Here is a 15,800-nt window from a genome sequence, read left to right as displayed (position 1 = left end):
TAGGTGTGTTGGCGCCGTGGCCTATCGACTTGCCTTACCATCTCAGTTGTCTAGCGTCCACAACATTTTCTACGTCTCTATGTTGAGGAAGTGTGGGTCAGACATCATGCCTGTTATTGATTGGCAGCCATTGGAAGTTCTTGAGGACACTTCTTACATTGAGCAGCCAGTTCGTATCCTCGATTAGAAGGAGCAGGTCCTGTGGACCAAGGTCATTCCCTTGGTAAAAGTGCAGTAGGGCCATCATAGTGTGGATGAGGCACCTTGGGAGCGGGAGGTAGAGATTCAAGTTGTATGTTATATTATGTTTTAATTATATATGAAGTTATGTTTGCTATTCCCTTATGAGTTATGGTTAGTTGCGATGGTAGTATAAATTTCGAGGATAAAATTTTTATTAGGTGGGGAGAGCTGTAAGACCCGTATCCTAGTCCGTACTGTTCCGTCGACTCCCATGATCCTTCCCGTCGAAGTCCAGCAATCCGCGACCTATAATCGATGTTTACATGCGAACCTAAGTCGTATCCTATAGATTTGAGTCGGCTTAATCTGAGACTTGTACCATTGCGACCGCACCGTCGCCGCGGTTCCAACACCGCGTCTTGCATACCGATCTGATACCCAGGCAGGGAGATATAGGCCAACATTTATTTCAAAGAAAACGCCACGTGTTTGTAATCCTAAGAGAATCTCTACATCATGTCTCATCAATCAATCACTCAAATCAATCAATCAATCACCTCATGTTAAGTACAAAAGCAACCCATGCTTTCTTTCTCCACAAGTCAAGCAACCTACCCCCAAAGTCAATAAGTCTCTCACCTCACCCATCACTCACCTCACATCCATCACCCATCACTCTCTCTCCTTACAACCCCTTCTCTCTCGCTTTCTCAAAAAGTCCAAGCAAGCAACAGAGGTGCACGTCCATCCATTCCAAGAGAGAAAAGTGACTTTGTGTGGCCCACCTTTCCCATCCCAAAAACATCCTAGCCATTCAACTCTGATCACCCTCCATTAAAGTGAAGCACAAGGAGACCGACGTTCCAACGAACTGAGAAGATTAAATGGTGGGTGCTCTATTAGGCCTACATTTCCTTTTTTTATGAAGGGCCAAGTAATGCCTTCCGATTGATGGTATGGATCTCACTTTGGACCTTAGGTGTGGCCGATGGCCCACCTTGATCCATATGATCATTCCATGACGGGGTCATTCTCTATGGACCCCATCATGATGTTTATTTTCTTTGCATGGCTAGAGGTCATCTAGACCTTCCATTTTAATGGAGAAGGAATCTCCACCTTTGATCTTTGACTTGATGGACCCACATGTTATGGGACCCACTTGATGTATGATTGATTGCAAAGGAGGGCCCATAGTGTCGGGGTCCTTCCATCACACGCGTGTCTCTCTCTCTCTCTCTCTCTCTCTCTCTCTCTCTCCCTCTCTCTTTCATTTTTTTTGTTGTATGTGATGATGTGGTCGTGTGGCCCACCCAGATGGACACCACCATAAGGCATGTATTTTATCCAAGTCATCTATAGATGGGGCCCACTTTATGAGTGTTGTATCCACACCACCCCTCATTTGGTGGCCCACGTGGGCATCCCACTTGAAATGCACAACTGTCTAGCATCCCTGGACATTGGACATTGAATGGAAAACACAAATATTAGCTCAGTGTAAAGCATTTGGGGTGGGCCACCTGTGTAGGCCCCACCTTGATGCATGAATATAATCTATGCTGTTCATCCTATTCTTTAGATTATTTGAGGCGTTGAGCCAAAAAATGAAGCTGATCCGATTTTCTGGTGGGCCATAGCATAACAAACAACATTTTTACCATTGAAATACCCCCTGTCATTTCTATACCCCAAAATATATCGAATATTGGGCTTGTTTGGCTTGTTTTGAGCCATAGGAGCCATTGGCTAGGTCGGATCCACCTGATACGGGGCCCACCTGTGAAAAACCATGAAAATTTAGTTTTTCAGAAAAATAACAAACAACAGCAGCCGACGTTGCTGCTGCTGCAAGGACGACACATCGTCCTCTGCGCTGGGACTGTCCTGGCCGACTGTGGGTCCCCAAACGTGGGCCCCACCGTGATGTGTGTGGACATCAGTACCATACATTTTGTGGCCCCTTTAGGGCAGCGGGTCCCTTCCAAAAATCAGCTGTAGGTGGGACTCCGATGGTCCACACAGTAGGAAACAGTGTGATTGAATGGCTGCCATTGAAACCATTTGTGGTGGTTATAAAAGTTTTGGGTCAATATGAAATTTGTTTTTCCTATTCATCCAGGTTCGTGTAACCTTATCAACAGATTGGAGGGAAAACAAACGTTATGGTGGGCCCCATGTGGGACCCACAAGGATGTATGTGTTTTATTCACACCGTCCAGGCGGACGGTGGAACCCACCACATTGTATGTGTTGTATACATGTCGTCCACCCATTCTTTGTAGAGACGGTGGGTCCCATTACTGTTGACTTCAACAAGGTTTATGGGACCTACGTATGATGTATACCACACCGTCCATATCACTGGACGGTGGGACCCACCATGATGCATGTGTTGCATCCAAGCCATCCAACCACTTGAAAGCTCATTTTAAAGCTTGAGTTAAAAAATGAGACAGATCTAGGATTAGGTGGACCACACTATAGAAAACAGTGGGTTTGAACCTCCACCATTAAAACCCCTTTCAGGTCAGTGTGACCTCATGATCAGATTGGATGGGAAATAAATGTTATCATGGGCCTTGGGAATTTTAATGGTGGAAATCATCATCACCACCTATATTTGGATGTAGCCCATTTGATATGCATATGGCCCATGTGATTAGGCCCATTTTGATGTATTATAAGGCCCATGGGTTATAAGGCCCCTTGGCTATGGTCCATTGCAATGTACATAAGGCCCATTAGTGCAGCCCATTGATGTGGCCCACTTGATGAATATAAGGCCCCTGTGATATGGCCCATTTGATGTATTTAAGGCCCAATGGGATGTAGCTAAGGTCTATTGCAATGTGTGATTCCATCATGTTTTATGTAATGATATTTATGGCGGGTCGTGCCTTGGGAACAATGATGGTTCGACGTCCACATTGTAACTATAATGTTGGTTAAATGTCCGCATTACACTCTCCTTAGGGCCCATTGATAAGCCCATACTTGTTGATCATTCATCACCTTATAACACGCTTAGTTTAATTTCATGACTCATGTCATACGCATCATATGTATACTTGATATGAGGAATGTTTGATCATAGCATAAGCCATTGGGCTGAGACATTTACGGGACTCCTTATGAGACGGAGTGGCCAACATGAGCGTGTGGTACGCGCAAGATTGCTTCATGTCTGACGGTGTGACTCATGCATTTCGCATTGTGTGTCGTGATCACTGTACACCCTAGCAACATAAGGGCCGTGGCCTCCACAGGCACGTCGTGGATGGTCGTATCAGATACCAAAAATATTGGCTCTACTATTGTGGGCACTTAGGATGTCCTTGGGTGAAAATTTCAGAACCTTTTGGTACCAGGATATGCTCTAATGTCTAGACTGAGTGGATACACGAGTGCCCGAGTGCTAAATACCAGTAGGCCATGTCTCCCACTGTGTCATGGTCGATTTGAAGGGGGTGTGGCCTTATCCGCCCGAGTGAGGGAGATATAAGCTAAGTTGAGTTTGATCAGCTTGCAAATGAGTCCGCTATCGACTAGCCGGGTAGGTATTGGCAAGCTACTGGCTAGGTGGATAGTGTGGTCTCTTCCATTTGCTTGGTTGTACGGCTAGGGAGGAGGTAGTCAGTGTGAAGTGTATTAAACCCTGGTGATATCCAGAGAGGAACTGTACTGATATGTGTACTTGATGAGGGCTGGCATGCTTTCTTTACATCTTGCATATGAAGTTTGGCTACATAGGCCTCTCATCGCATGTCCTTGGTACGGCCGATAGCATTCATGCCTTGCATCACATAGCTTTGGTATAGCTGATAGCATTCATGGACTTACCGTATATTTTCGCATTACTCTGATATTGTACACTTGGCGCTTGCCTTGCGCACACACTTACACCACCCTTTAAGCTTTTGTAAGCTTATGCACGATCGTTGTGTGCAGGTGGCATTGGATCGCTGCAGCGCTGAGGCAGGAGTGCACATCAGATCATTTTGGAGCTTTTGATCACCCTGTATTTCCCTTTTTACATTGTACTTAAAGCTTTTGATATAGTGGATATGTGGTGATGTTGTTTTGTGACTTGGTTATTCTTGTGGTTATGCTCCATTAAATTTTTTTTACTAAAAATCCTCCTTGTAGAATCCCAGGATCAGAATCGGGCATGTGAGTGCTGGGATCCGAGAATGGGGCACTACGGAGGTTGTCGGTGCCAAATTCGGCGATTGAAAATTTTGTGAGCCCATTTTTCGAGTTTGGGACATGACAAACACATCCTCAATTATCCCTCTCGATACACGAACTAAGCGATCGACAAGTTGTAATGTGGTCTGGGTGGGTGTTAATTCACCTAGAACCAGTTATTCATAGACCGAGTAAGGGATCAGATTTACGCTCGCTCCTAAGTCAAGAAGTGCATGCTCAATCTAGTAATTTCTAATTACACAAGCAATGGTTGGGCTACCAGGATCTTTGTACTTCTATGGCACGTCTTGCTTTAGGATGACACTCACTTTTTCTGTTAAAAAGATTTTCATTTGAATATTTTGCCATCTTTTGATCGTACATAAGTCTTTCAGAATTTTTGACATTTGAAGGTATTTGTTTAACGACATCTGGTAGAGGGATGTTAACCTTCACTTGTTTAAGCAACTCTAGAATGTCTTGAGAGTTAGAGAGAGGTTTTGGTGCAATCAACCGTTGAGGGAACGACACAATCAGCTTGCCTTGAGGTTCCGGTTCTAAATATTGTGGAGCAGTGCTAGGTCTATCAGTATTGTTCTCTTCCGTGTCCTTAGGCTTTTCAGCCCTAATCGGAATGGTTTTGTCAATGGTCTTCCCACTCCTAAGAGTGGTGATAGATTTAGCTTACTCCATCTGATTTGAAAAGCTTGGGTCACTAATTTCACATTGAGGTTTAGGATTGGAGAGATGTTGGGCTGGAAGGGTCCCCTTTTCCCCAATTGATTTGTTTGACTCAAGCCCTTGTATATCCTTTGTAAGGTTTTGAAAGGCTTGGAGTATACCCTGATTAAAAAACTCTTGATTTTGGATATGTTTTAAAACTAGATCCTTTTGAGGTTTCTCTTAATTTAGGAATTGGTTAGGGAATCCTTAAGGAGTAGCAGTTTATCCACTCCTCCAATTGAAGTTTGGATGATTTCTCCAACTATGATTATTTGTATTTGAAGTGGGTCCAATGAAAGGTCTTTGATAATTATTCATAACGTTAGATTGCTCATTCAGTACCTCTTGAAAGGCAGGTGTTATTGGAAAATTTTCAGTTGTGTGAATGTTGCAAGCATAAATACCGCAAATAGTTTCCTTAGCCTTATCCTTCTTAAGTTCCATAGCCTCGAGTTTTCTTGTGAGATTAGCCACTTTAGCATTTATATCATCGTCCTCTTTCAGAAGATATATTCTGCCCCTTTACTTTGATTGAGTAGGCTTAGATGTGGTGCTAGATTTTGGGGAGATGTCCCATGATTGTATGTTTTTAGCTAGCTTGTCAAAATAATCACACACATCATCGACCTCTTTATTCATGAATTCTTCATTGCACATTGTCTCGACCATTTGGCGCATGGAAGATGTCAACCCATCGTAGAAAAAACTTGTTATACGTCATGTTTCAAAACCGTGTTGTGGACATGAACTGACAAGATCCTTGAACCGCTTCCAACATTGGAAGAATTTTTCATCTTCCTTTTGGGCGAAGTTCATGATCGACTTTCTAAGGGTGTTTTTTTTTGTGATATGGGAAGAATTTCTTTATGAACTCCCTTGTCATGTCGTTCCATCTACCAATGGATCGTGGACATAGTGAGTGCAACCACGTCTTAGCTTTTTCTTTTAAAGAAAAGGGAAAGAGTTTTAGCCTGACTGTGTCCTCAGACATGTTGGGAAAATATAAAGTGGCATGATCTCATCAAACTCTTTCAAGTGTATGTATGGATTTTCAGATTTAAGTCTATGGAATTTCGGAAGGAGTTGGATCACTCCTGGCTTGACATCCATGTGTCCCGTGTTTTCTAGAAAAACCATACAAGAAGGTATGCTCACCCCCGCTGGTTGTAAATAATCTCGTAAGGTATGAGGCGGGGGTGCTTGATGCACCTCGTTTTCATCCTGGATTTCCTTAACGCTAGGCTAAGGTGGATTTGGAGGTTGATTGGCTGGTTGATTTTGTCACGCCCCAAACCCAAAAATCGAGCTCACAAAATTCCCGATTGCCGAATCCAGTGCCGACAGCCTCCATAGTACCCCATTCTCGACTTCCAGCGCTGATATGTTAGATTCCGATCTTAGGTCCTACAAGGAGGATTTTCAACGTACATTTAGCTTATGAGAAGCATAACCACAAGTTTACCTAAATCACAAAGGTAACATCATCATCACATATCCACTAATATAAACAGTTGAATACAATGATGAAAAGGAAATACATATATCAATAATCAAGCTTTAGAAGACATCTGCACGCTCTAAGTTCAATGCTGCTGCGATCCAATGTCACCTGCATGCATCTATCATGCATAAGCTTATAGAAGGCTTAGAGGGTGGTAAAAGTGTGTGCACAAAGTAAGTGTCAAGTATTCAATACAATGCCCTAATCATACAATATCAGAAATACTGGAAAGATCATGAATCATACGATATCAGAGTACGCAATACAGATCATCTATGCAAGTGAGGAGTCATAGAGAACCAAATATCAGATGCCAATGATGCAATGCAATATGTAAATCTTGAAGAGTTCATGAATAATATTAGTCGTATTTAGGCCATATAAATGCAGAAACATAATCAAACCAAAATGTCATATGCCACGAATGTAATGCAATATGTGGTGTGAATGAAATGACCAAGTTGGAGTGTGAAGTCGAGATGATAGTACGTAGTATCGCAGGATACAGGGTCTATCACAAGGGACTTCAATCTAAACTAGTCCCATACCTAAATTAAAATAGTTAGACTCAATGTGGTAAACTCCTGACCTCAGGTTGGTCGCGTGCCCCAACCGAAATCCTGGCCACCGCAAAGGTATACATAACAATTAGTTGTGCACCACCAGCCCGAGTGGATTGTGAATGAATGAATGAATGAGTAAAATGCTAGTATGTAACTCATGCTCAATAAGTCCACATATCAGTACCGTACGTCTCTGAGATAACCATTGGGGTCTAGTACACTCTACATGCAATTGGCGCCCACTAGATGCGCAACCATGCAAGTGGAAGAGACCTCACTATCCACCTGGCTAGTAGTCAGCCAATATTTACCTGGCATGTCAATAGCAGACCTAATCACGAGCTGATCAAACTCTGCCTAACTATACCCACTACCGTCGTGCAGGTAAGGCCACCACCCTTTCCCAACCGACTATGACATAGTGGGAGATGCTGCCTACTGGTATTAAGCACTCGGACGCTCATGTATCCACTCAGTCTAGACATTGGGGAGTCTCCTGGCCACGGAGGTTTATGGATTTTCACCTAGGGACATCTTGACACCATGATGCCAGTAACAAATTACCAGTGTCCCATTTGGTCATCCACGACATGCCTATGGAGGCTATGACACTGATGTCACTAGGGCGTATATTAATCACAACACACAATGCAAGATGCATGAGTCATACAATCCAGTCATGCATTAATCCTGCTCATATCATGTGCTCATGTGAGATAATTTCCGCCTATCAGGGAGTCTCATAGCAACTTGCCCAATGACATATGCAATGGTCATCATATCTCATAACAAACATGCAGACGATGCGTATGGGAATGTATCATGATGTTATGCTATCACATACTCAGAATCGGCCTCGACAATTGGAATCGGCCTCGATAATCAGAATCGGTGTCAACAATCGGCCTCGATAAGCGGAATCAACCTCGATAATCGGAATCAGCCTCGACAATCGGAATTGGCCTCGATAATCAGAATCGGCCTCGACAATCGGAATCGGCCTCGATAATTAGAATTGACCTCGACAATCAGAATCGACCTCAACAATCGGAATTGGCCTTGATAATCGGAATCGGCCTCAATAATCGGCCTCAACAATTGAAATCGGTAATTGGCCTCACACAAGGACCTAATACACATTGCTCCCAAGGAGTGACCCACATAAAGGCTAATGTATCGTGGGCACATGGCCTCACACAAGGACCTAATACACATCACTATGGGCCTCACTCTAGGGCTGCATATACATCAAAATGGGCTTTGGCACATGGGCCATAAATACAACATATCGAGCCTCATATACATCAAGTGGGCCGCATCAACGGGTCGCACCAATAGGCCTCATAAACATCAAGTGGGCCACATCAATGCGTCGCACCAATGGACCTCATAAACATTAAGTGGGCTGCATCAATGGGTCGCACCAATGGGCCTCATATACGTCGAGCAGGCCGCATCAACGGGTCACACCAATGGGCCTTATATACATCAAGTGGGCCGCATCAATTGGCCACACCAATGGGCCTAGAAAAGTGGATGAACCGTGTGCATGTAACACACACATCATGGTAGGGCGCATAAATGAACAACATAGATATACAATACATGCATCAATGGTAGGCCCCACATGGCTCCATCCAAAGGTGGATGGTGTGAATATGGAATATGTACACCAAGGTGGGCCCCATCACATGGGCCTAATATACATAACAGGTGGGTCGTGCATACACAACAAATGGGCCCCACCAGATTGGCAGCGTGGGTACAACATACATCGCGGTGGAGCCCACGACACTATCCAAACATTGTCTATGTAAATCAGCACTGTCCAAACATTGTCCAGCACTGTCCAGCACAATCTGGATGGTGTGCATGAAATAAATACATCATGGTGGTGTCCATGCTGGCAAAACAGGTGGACGGCTTGGGTAAAAAACATATACCAGGGTGAGCCCCACATGGCACCGTCCAGCGATGGACGGTGTAAATATAGAATACATATATCAAGGTGGAATCCCACTCAGCACACCATCCTGATGGACGGTGTGGAGATCACATACCTCATGAAGGACCCACCGTTTAGAGGTCTGGACGGTGTCGATCTGAAGCACATCCATCATGGCCCTAACAGATCAGCTAACGTCCATCAAGATGGACAGTCTCGATATAACACGTACATCACGGTGGAGTACCCCTGCACCGTCCAAACGAGTCCAGCACCATCCAGATGATCTGGACGGTGTGGATGAAAATAATATGTCATGGTGCGGTCCACAGTACCGCCCAAATATGGTCCAGCAAATCAGCACCATCCAAGCATTGTCCATGTATACCTGCACTGTCTGGACACTGTTCAGCACATCAGCACCGTCCAAATATGGTCTAGCACCGTCCAAATATTGTGGACGGTGTGGATGAAATATATACAACATGGTGCGGTCCACAACACCTGGTAATGTCCTTGCAATGGACGGTTAGATTAACAAAATGCCAGAGGTGGGTCCCACCGTCCCAACATGGATGGTGTGGATATTAACACATATATCACATGTGGGACCCATAGGACTTGATGACGACAAGCCACAGCAAGGTGGGGTCCTTAGATATAAATCTGGATATGTATATCATATCTATATATTATATTATATTATATTATATTATATATATATATATATTTATTATTATTATTATTATTATTTTATATAAACTATGGTGGTCCCACGTGGTGGGCCACTTACATTAGATCAAGCTGATATTTCTATTTCCCCATCATCCAGCATCCAGGGCCTTCATAATTTGGATGGATGGTGAGGATTCAACACTTCATCAAGGTGGTCCACACGTGTGGGCCACCATCTGCAATGAATCAAGCAGATATTTGTATTTCCCTTCCATCCAACATCCAGGGTCTAAATAGCATGGATGGAACACGTTCATCATGTGCGAGGTCCACGTGTAGGTGGATGGCATAGATAAAAAATACATCATGGTGCGCCATACACATACACACACCAGGTGGGCTACACACCTCATCATCAACATAAAAAAATGAAAAAAAGAGAGAGAAGGAGAGAGAAAGAAACATGTGAAGGGAAGGGACCCCGCCACTATGGGCCATCCCTATACAATATATACATCAAGATGGGTCTCACCATATGTGGGCCCTCAAATCATCAAAATCGAGATGATAAACACTCACCTTGATCTCCTCTTCCTTCTTCCATCTATAGCTTCTAGAACTCCAAGGGAACGATTTCAACGGTCGAGATGATCTTTGGATGGTGGAGATGGGAGGTAGGAAGGTGGGCCATACTAGCTTCTCTCATGGAAGCTTGGACGTGGGTTGCTTGGAGAATGAGGGAGAGAGAGATGAGAGAGAGAGGTTGTAAGAGAGAGAGATGAGTGATGGATGGGTGTACTTGACATGTATGGGTGGAGAGAGAGAGAGTTGACTTTAGGACTTGCTTTTGGGGATGGGACATGTACTTGATTGATGGGATTGATGAGAAATGCTCTCTTAGGTTTTGTAACGCGCAGCGTTTTCCTTGAATTGAAAGCGAGCCCACATCTCTTGGCTTGTGTATCGCCTCAGCACGCGAGATGCGGCGTTAGAACCGCGATGACGACGCGGTCGCAAGGATACAAGTCTCAAGTTGAGCCGACTCTGGAATACGGGATATGACTTAGGATCGTGCACAAATGTCGGTTACAGATCGCGGGTCACCGAAATTTGACTAGGAGGACTGCAAAAGCCTACAGTACGGTACGGGCCAGGATACCGATCTCATAGCTCTTCCCTCCTAATAAAAATTTCATCCTCGAAATTTACTATCATGCAGGACAAGGCAAGGGAAGAGGACGCATCGATGTCAACATATACAAGGCATAATCAATCTATAAACAAATGTAGATAGCGTTCTCTAATCTCAACCTTGCGCTCCCAAGACGTCTCCTCAACAGAATGGTGACCCTTACTGAACCTCAATTCCTGAATCTAAAATGATCGAAACAGGAATACTATGCAGCCTCATAATCTCAATGGTAGGGAGCTAAATTAGAAAATCTCTAAGTTATTCGAACTCAGGGATCTAACCATTATAAGTTCCCAACAATCATAGCGTGCAGGGTAGCTATCAGTAGATATGTGATATTATCATCAGGTATTCCTAAGTTATGCTCTGATACCAACTTCTATCACGCCCCAAACCCGAAAATTGGGCTCACAAAATTTTTGATTGTCGAATCTAGTACTGATAGCCTTCGTAGTACCCCATTCTCGGCTTCCAACGCCGATACTTCAGATTACGATCCTAGGATCCTACAAGGAGGATTTTCAACGTACATTTAGCTCATAAGAAGCATAACCACAAGTTTACCCAAATCACAAAGGTAACATCATCATCACATATCCACTAATATAAACAGTTGAATACAATGCTGAAAAGGAAATACATATATCGATAATTAAGCTCTAGAAGACATCCACACACTCCAAGTTCTACGCTGCTGCGATCCAACGCCACCTGCACGCATCTATTGTGCATAAGCTTATAGAAGGTTTAGAGGGTGGTAAAAGTGTGTGCACAAGGTAAGTGTCAAGTATTCAATACAATGCCATAATCATACAATATCAGAAATACTGGCATGATCATGAATCATATGATATCAAAGTACGCAATACAAATCATCTATGCAAGTGAGGAGGCATGGAGAACTAAATATCAGATGCTGATGATGCAATGCAATATGTAAATCCTGAAGAGTTGATGAATACCGTTAGCCGTATCTAGGTCATATAAATACAGAAACATAATTAACCCAAAATGTCATATGCCGCAGATGTAATGCAATATGTGGTGTGAATGAAATGACCAAGCTGGAGTGTGAAGTCGGGATGATAGTGAGTAGCATCGCAGGGTACAGGGTCTATCATAAGGGACTTCTATCCAAACCAGTCCCATACCTAAATTTGGATAGTCAGACTTAATGTGGTAAACTCTTGACCTCAAGTTGGTCGCGCGCCCCAACCGAAATCCTGGCCACTGCGAAGGTACACATAACAATTAGTTGCGCATCACCAGCCCGAGTGGATAGTGAATGAATGAATGAATGAGTAAAATGCTAGTATGTAACTCCTGCTCAATAAGTCCACATATCAGTACCGTACATCTTTGAGATAATCACTAGGGTCTAGTACACTCTACATGCAATTGCCGCCCTCTAGACGCGCAACCAAGCAAGTTAAAGAGACCTCACTATCCACCTGGCCAGTAGTTAGCCAATATCTACCCGGCACGTCATAGCGGACCCAATCACGAGCTAGCTAAACTCTGCTTAGCTATGCCACTACCCTTGGGCGGGTAAGGCCACCACCCCTTCCCAACTGACCATGACACAGTGGGAGATGCTGCCTACTGGTATTAAGCACTCGAGTGCTCATGTATCCACTTAGTCTAGATGTTGGGGTGTCTCCTAGCCATAGAGGTTTATGAATTGTCACCTAGGGACATCTATGGCGCCCCGATGTTAGTAACAGATTTTCGGTGTCCCATCTGGCCATCCACGACATGTTTATGGAGGCTACGACCCTGATGTTGTTAGGGCGTATAGTAATCACAACACACAATGCAATATATATGAGTCATACAATCCAGTCATGCATCAATCCTGCGCATACTATGTGCTCATATGAGAAAATTTTTGCTTATCAGGGAGTCTCATAGCAACCTGCCTAATGACATATGCAAAGGTCAATCACATCTCATAACAAACATGAAGATGATGTGTATGGGCGTATATCATGATGTTATGATGTCACATACTCGGAATCGGCCTCAACAAAGCGGGGTCCATAAATGATCGGCCGATCAACCATAGTATAAAGATCGACACTCAACCGTAGTTATATCAAATCCAATAGCACGGAGTCATCCGTCTATGGTGAATGGGGCCCACTTATTTGGGTTAACCCCCAAGACAATGGGCCTAACCAGGCCTAAGGGAAGGTCACAATGTGGACATTTAACCATCATCGCCATCAATGTGGACATTTAACCTTTATTGCTCTCAAGAAGTGGCCCACATAGAGTCAAACGTATTGTGGGCCCATGGCCTCACACAAGGACGTAATACACATTACTATGGGCCTCACTCATAGGCCGCATATACATCAAAATGGGCTTCGGCACATGAGCCATAAATATATCATATTAGGCCTCATATACATCAAGTGGGCCACATCAACGAGTCGCACCTATGGGTCTCACAAACATCAAGTGGGCCGCATCAACGGGTCGCACCAATGGGCCTCATAAAAATCAAGTAGCCGAATCAACGGGCCGCACCAATGGGCCTCATATATGTCGAGTAGACTGCATCAACAGGTTGTACCAATGGGCCTCAAAAACATCAAGTGGGCTGCACCAATGGGCCTCATATACATCAAGTGGGCCGCACAATGGGCCTCATATTTATTAAGTGGGCTGCATCAATGGGCTACACCAATGGGCTTAGAAAAGTGGATGAACCGTGTGCATGCAACCCACACATCATGGTAGGCCACCCAAATGAACGACATAGATATACAATACATACATCAATGTCAGGCCCCACGTGGCACCGTCCAAAGGTGGATGGTGTGAATATGGAATACATACACCAAGGTCGGCCCCATCACATGGGCCTAATATACATAATAGGTGGGCCCTACATACACAATAAATGGGCCTCACCAGATGGGCAGCGTGGGTACAACATACATCGCGGTGGAGCCCACGGCACCGTCCAAACATTGTCTATGTAAATCAGTACTGTCCAAACATTGTCCAGCATCGTCCAGCACAATCTGGACAGTGTGGATGAGATAAGTACATCATAGTGGTGTCCACGCTAGCAAAACAGGTGGACGGCTTAGGTAAAACACATGTACCAGCACTACCAAAAAAAGGGGCAAAGGATACAAAGCACGTTAGTTTTCTGCTATGGATATAAACCGTAGCTATATATACTACGGTTTTAATCTGTAGCTGAGAAGTTGCCTCACAATTATTAATTACTGGTGGTGTAAGGGGCTTTATAGGGCCTAAAAAATATATTTGTTCTATCTAAGCCATCTATCTATTTTGAAATATTGTTTTAATGTATGAAATAAAAATTTAGGTATATCTAAGGCTCGAGTGGACCACATGGTAGGAAACATGGAGATTAAATCAAATGTGCTTCCTATGGTGTGGTCCACTTGGGCCTTCAATCTAGTTTAAGTTTGGGATAATTAACTTAAATTATTTTTTAAAATTAATGGTCGGAATGGATAAACCAAATACATCATGGTGGGCCCCATGGAGCTGTTGATAGGACCGTCCATGGTCCATCTCACGAATGGATGCCCAAAAAGTGGGCGCGCACTCAAAACAGAGCCGCGCCCAAAACTTCTTCCATTTTCCTCTCTCTCTCTCTCCATTCCCTCTCTCTCTATTTCCTCTTTTCTCTCTCTCTCAATCAACCATCTCTTTATTTCCCATTTCTTAATCCAGCTCTTCTCCTCTAGGGTTAGTCTCTCTCTCTCTCTGTGTATCTCTCTCTCTCTCTCTCTCTCCTCTCGCATTCCTCTCAGGTAGCTTCCATCCATTCCAAGCCATTGGATCACCTCTGCCTTCATCCCAGCTGTCGAAACTCGCCTCCGCCAAGATGCAGAACGAGGAAGGGTAGAACATGGACCTCTACATCCCTAAGAAATGCTCCGCGCCGAACCGTCTGATCACCTCGAAGGACCATGCGTCTGTACAGATAAACATCGGGCACTTGGACGAGAGCGGAATGTACACTGGACAGTTCACAACCTTTGCACTATGCAGATTCATCCGTGCTCAGGGAGATGCTGACAGTGCTCTCGATAGACTCTGGAAGAAGAAGAAGGCTGAGATTCATCAGTAGTAGAGATGTTACGGCGTTACAAGTAAACTGAGAGTAGAATTTTTACTGAGGTGACAAATACATTATAGCTTTCTTCCCTCTACTTGAACTCGAGTAAAAAGATAGATGATGCCTATTTGTCTTTGATGTGTCTCTTTATGCCAGCTGTGGCAGACCGGTTTTGGAAATTTGGAGACCTGCCTCATTTGCCCATTTGAATTAAAAAAAAAAGGGTTAGTCTCTCTCTCTCTCTCTCTCTCTCTCTCTCTCTACAAACTATATCTGGGTTTTTCTCTCAAACTACAACAGATTTCGATGCAAATATAGGGTTCTCTCTCAAGTAATTAGCAGATTATCTATGACCACATCTAATCATAAGGTAATTTCAAATATTTCATCCGTGCTAACCCTTCTTCTTCTGTTAACAGAGTTTCTAGTTTCTATTCTGTGAATCTGAAGCCCGCTGGCCTTTACTGATTTGTAGTCTGGATGTAACTGTTCATCATATACATTTCAGATTTACAATTGACACAATGTAGTCAGTTTTCCTTGATGAATTTGGGGGAGAAAATGCCCTGGATCATAGCACTCAATAGACGACTCTTATTCAACACATATTTGGTGGTCATCATCAATCTTAGGTTGAAGTTCTTACTTCCTGAAAATGTTTCAGCACCTTGCTTCTCTTTTGCTATAAAAAATCTGTAGGAAGTGTGCCATTCTCTTGG

General features: G+C 43.8%; 1 non-coding gene and 1 pseudogene across 1 annotated transcript; both read left to right on the top strand.

Moving 5' to 3' along the window:
- Nucleotides 1-5,824: 5,824 nt before the first annotated feature.
- LOC131222993 (small nucleolar RNA R71) lies at nt 5,825-5,931 on the top strand. Its single transcript, XR_009160256.1, has one exon. It is a non-coding gene; the product is annotated as a small nucleolar RNA R71 (small nucleolar RNA).
- An 8,901-nt stretch (nt 5,932-14,832) lies between these two features.
- On the top strand, nt 14,833-15,208 carry LOC131242098 (small ribosomal subunit protein eS21y-like; annotated as a pseudogene).
- Nucleotides 15,209-15,800: the final 592 nt, after the last annotated feature.

The sequence above is a fragment of the Magnolia sinica genome, chromosome 1 (assembly GCF_029962835.1).
Source record: "Magnolia sinica isolate HGM2019 chromosome 1, MsV1, whole genome shotgun sequence".
In the NCBI taxonomy this organism is placed as follows: domain Eukaryota; kingdom Viridiplantae; phylum Streptophyta; class Magnoliopsida; order Magnoliales; family Magnoliaceae; genus Magnolia; species Magnolia sinica.
This window is presented reverse-complemented; position numbering and strand designations above follow the sequence as displayed.